The sequence below is a fragment of the Maylandia zebra genome, linkage group LG18 (assembly GCF_041146795.1).
Source record: "Maylandia zebra isolate NMK-2024a linkage group LG18, Mzebra_GT3a, whole genome shotgun sequence".
Lineage (NCBI taxonomy): Eukaryota > Metazoa > Chordata > Actinopteri > Cichliformes > Cichlidae > Maylandia > Maylandia zebra.
The window spans coordinates 17,747,376-17,752,222 of NC_135184.1; positions in this window are offsets into that span (position 1 = coordinate 17,747,376).

Consider the following 4,847-nt stretch of genomic DNA (forward strand, 5'->3'; position numbering starts at 1 on the left):
ATGGAGTTCCCACACTCTAAGAATTAATTTAATGGAGCACACTGTATGCACGAGTGATCGTAAAATCATTACCAAACAGCATCCAACAGGTAGATGTGAATATTTGTCTTTATTTAGTTATTTGCTTGCCTGCTTTATTTGCATATGTAGTTAATATTTTGTGGAGCCCCTGCTTTTAGTCCAGGCACACAGAGGAAGCAGGACATCAGCAGAATATCAATCCCCAAGGCTGATGAGCACGTATGGAGGAGTGTTGAAAAACACACGGGCGGCACACCGGCCATCTATCATCTGCACCGGACTATTCGGCACATCCTTACCAAGGACAATACTCATGTTTACACAATGGAAATGATCTCAGATGAATATCTGATAAGGCTTTCCCTGGTGCATTACTCCACATGCTTCACTGATAATAAAGTGTTAGTGTGAAGATTACATCAGAGAAAACATTTTCTTAAACCTTTGACACAGTGTCATAAATCGAAAAGAGCACAATGCATCATTGGAGTTGCTTTTAGTGATGATTGCATACATGTGTGTATATTTATGGGACAGATTCTATGTAAAGAGGTCAGATTGACAATGTTAACAAAACTGCAGCATACTAAAATATATTTTTCTTTTTGAATGATCTCTACTTCTAAGTCAAGCAGGGCAGAGAAAGAAATTATATAGAGTGCACCAAATCTGTTGTTGCCGTCACCAAATTATGTTTTCTAGTGATTCCTAATGTCTCAAAGAGAGATAAGTAGAAAATAATCACTGGGGTGCCTACTGGGGTCAGCGGGGGGAGCTGGCCCTAGGGAGGGGCCGCTTGCCCCTCCCTTTCTTCCCTCCCCATCCTCAGCTGCCTCCCTATTCTCGCTCTACCACACCCACCCACACACGCAGGGCTTGGGGTGCAGGTATGTCAGCAGGGTGCAGGGGAGGCACTCCCCCTCTGTCTCCTTCTGGCTGCCTGTGCCTCAATTTTATTCTGCAACCTAGACATCCACATTACTCACACTCTCACATAACACATACATATAGGGCCTTGGGGGTGGGCACGTTTTACAGCATCCAGAGGATAGTCGGTGTATTCCAACCCACCTCTGGCGCTGGTGCCCTACCCTCAATTTTAAATGCATATAGACACTAAGGGTTTTCGGGAGGAGCCATGCTGCTCTCTGAGAGGAAACAAGTACCATGCTCTCCTGTGTTTTAAATGCACTTTAGAACAGCACACAGCAACACTACATATGAGTGGGCGTAGGGAGGTTTGGGGTCTTCACTCACCCCGGTTCTGTTAGCCATCAGGGCTGGGGGGCTGGGAGGAGGTGCTGGCCGTCAGATTGGGGTCTGGGATGCGGGGCCTCCCTGCTACTGCAGATAAGGAGGTGTTCCGCTTGCCTCCACCCCAGAGAGAAGGGTTACATCTCCTGGGTTTAGGTGCGGCTTGCCCCTCTGGGGGCGGGGGTACCTGGACCTGGGATATAGAGTATGTTTGGGGAGTGTGACTGTCTGTGCAGTGTCTATTTGTGTCTGTCTACACGTTGGGTGAGTGCCGAGTATTTGGTTGTGTATATGGGGTGGGAATGCACGTTTGTGTCCACGTGCGCCTGTTCGTCTGTGTCTATATGTCAGGTTGGGTCTTAGACTCAACCTCTCTGGGTACATCTCAGGCCCTCTAAAGTACGGAGGCCTATCTCACCACACTCCCTGCTGGTGGCTGATTACCTCAGACGTTGGTGTGTTGGTGGTCCTTGTTGTCTGGTGCTGGGCGCTCATGTATGTACCGGCTCACTCCTGGTGGCCGATTGGCGGGGCCTGGAGCCTGTGGCCCGGCTGGGCCCCTTCCGGGGGATGGGGTGCCCTCGGGCTTCTGGCCTCTGGGCCTGAAGCTCGGTCCTCTCTGGCACAGCTGGCTGCCGGCAGAGCCCGCGGGCACGCCACTGCAACCCCCTCTGGCCTCTGCTCCGTAGCTGCTGGGTGACCTCTCCTTTGGGGCTCTACTCAGCTCTTCACAGGAGGGTGGCACAGTTCCCCCCCTTTTGGTGGTCCACGTCGGGTCCTTGTACTCTGGGGCCTCTGGATATCTGGGGCCTGGATCTCCTCCATACCTGCTTCATGCCCTGGTGGACGGGGCTATGGCTCCCCACACTCCCTAGCACATCGTTACATGGAGAAACCTTTGGAATACAAGCATGCTGATCCACACAGGTATGCACACAGGTGTACACACGGGTGTTCACACCTTTCTTGGCTGCTGCCTCAAAGCACATTGTGCGCTATCTATCTTGCGTGCTGCACAATATCGTTTAATATTTAGTATCTACTGTTATCTACTGCTAGCTAGTTTATTGTGATGGTGCTGTTTTTATTATGTTTCTCTTTTTTTGTTTGCTTTCTCTTCTGGTTTTTTTTTCTCCATACAGGTGATCCAGGTGTTTTGTTTGTTTTTCTTTCTTCCCCCCCTTCTCACCGTCTCTTCTCCCCTTTGGTTTTCTTTCTCTCCCTCTCTTTCTTTCATTCTTTCTCCCTGTCCTATCCCCCAGTCATATCTGTCCCGAAAATAAAATAAATACATAATTATAATAAAGGTCAATCAAATGGACCAATATGGCAAGGCCATGATGATCCACTTGGTAAAATAAATCCGCTTGGCATCTTTCTTGGTCTTAAGACAACAATTCTGATGGCTAAAGATCCAAACGAGCCACACAAAAAAAAAGAAGAAAAAAGAAAATAATCACGTAGTGGGCCTGTCACAGGCTGAAAGTCAAGTAACATTAGGTGCACAATGGAGTATGAGGTTTTGTGAGCTTCTGATCGTCATGTAAAAGCCATGCTAGATTGTAAAATACCCCTTAGATAGTGTGCTAATCCCTTCATGTTTTTATTGAACCATTAATATTAAATGTCCCCTGCTTATTAAATGTAGTAATAATAATAATAATGGATTGGATTTATATAGCGCTTTTCAAGGCACCCAAAGCGCTTTACAATGCCACTATTCATTCACTCTCACATTCACACACTTGTGGAGGCAAGCTACGGTTGTAGCCACAGCTGCCCTGGGGCAGACTGACAGGAGCGAGGCTGCCATATCGCGCCATCGGCCCCTCTGGCCAACACCAGTAGGGTAAAGTGTCTTGCCCAAGGACACAACAACCAGGACAGAGAGCCCGGGGATCAAACCGGCGACCTTCCGGTTACAGATACGCTTCCCAACCCCCTGAGCCACGGTCGCCCGAGTAGGTTATTTACTATATCGCTTACATTATGCTGAATACCTGTGTTACTTGGTACTTGGGAGAAATATACAGCTGTTGGGGGGCAGACTACAGAAATGAGAAAACAAAGGAACACATTTCATATGCAGATTTTGAATGACAGCTTGCTTTTTTGCTTGAGAAATACCAGGTGTCACGCAGTGCCACTCAAGATGGTGTGTTTGACCACCATTTTTATTCACTGGGTGGCATCTGGCACTGAATAAACAGTGTTCAACAAGCTCTGAATGACATATTGTGAAGAAAAAAAAACAGCTATTAAGACACACTTGTACAGAGAGGCCAACAAGCTCGAAGGCAGCGTGTCTGCTTTGCTTCTGCTGAACTTGTTTGTGCCTGTCACTCATCTGCTAAATTTAGCCGGTTAGCCCGTAGCTAGAACAACCAACAATTCCAATGTAACTCTTCATCAACCAACAATACAGCGCCCCTCCAATTAAACAGAGTACACAGGCAGAGTAACGAGTAACTTTGCTTATTAATAAGAATCCATATGCATAAAAAGCTCAAGTTTATAGGTCATATTTTACATAACTGTATTTTTTAAATAACATATTATGATAGGAAATGCATTTTTATAAGAAAAAAGTTTCTAATTTGAAATCTAACTGGAAATGTACAGATGCCAAAACAAAAAGAGCAAAAAGTTAGGAGAGGATTTTCTTAAATGTTCCAAAAATAATTGGTATTAGTACAGGACTCTGCTCTTCGGGCTTCACAAGTATGATTGGACAACAAGCATTGTACATAGTCTGTTATCTGAATGGTGTAATTGATGTGAGAATTTGACTGGCTACAGTCCACCAGTAACCCTGCAGTTTTTCTGAGAAAAAAGCCTTTGTTTTCCCAGCACTTGACTTGAATCTTCCTCTGAGGTTTGATCACCCTCCCAATGAAGGAAAGAGGAGGACTGGAGGGGGGCTCGAGCAGGGGCACTATTCTCTTTATGCCAGTACCAGCTGCATCTCTGGGCACACAAACAGTATTAAGGTAGACACGTTTCTTTTGTGTTTCAGACACTGTGATGACTGCCAGTATTCACAGGTACTGCCTGGGATAGAGAGGGGAACTTTTGGATGTGTGTGGGTAGGATGCACCAACAGGAGCTCCTTTTACTTGAGAGGACACCCACAGGCTCCAGTGGGAGATGTTCTGACTGTGAGATGCCTACAAAGCTGGAGGTGGTGAGCAGAGGGAAAAAAAGCAAAGAAATGTAAATTCTTTTGCTCATTTGAAAAAAGGACAGACTGTGGGATACAGAGTGTTAAAAATCAGTTTATATCCTGCTTAGCTTTCTCAAAATAACCCAGTTTAGACAATGTTCTACAGCACAAGGGAATTAATCGGGCCCTGCAGGCAAATTAGTGGGACACTTGTACCTGCATGGCAATGCTTACAGGGATTCTGCTCAGCATTCAGAGCACAGGGAAACACATTAAACAAGGGAACTTCTGACTTTGGTATGAATGCCAGTTTTCATTCTTTGCACAGCTTTATTCATAATGCTCTCATAAAAAGACAGTGGAAAACATTTCTGAAAAGCCCATTTTTCTGGAAGCCTGTGCCACAGCA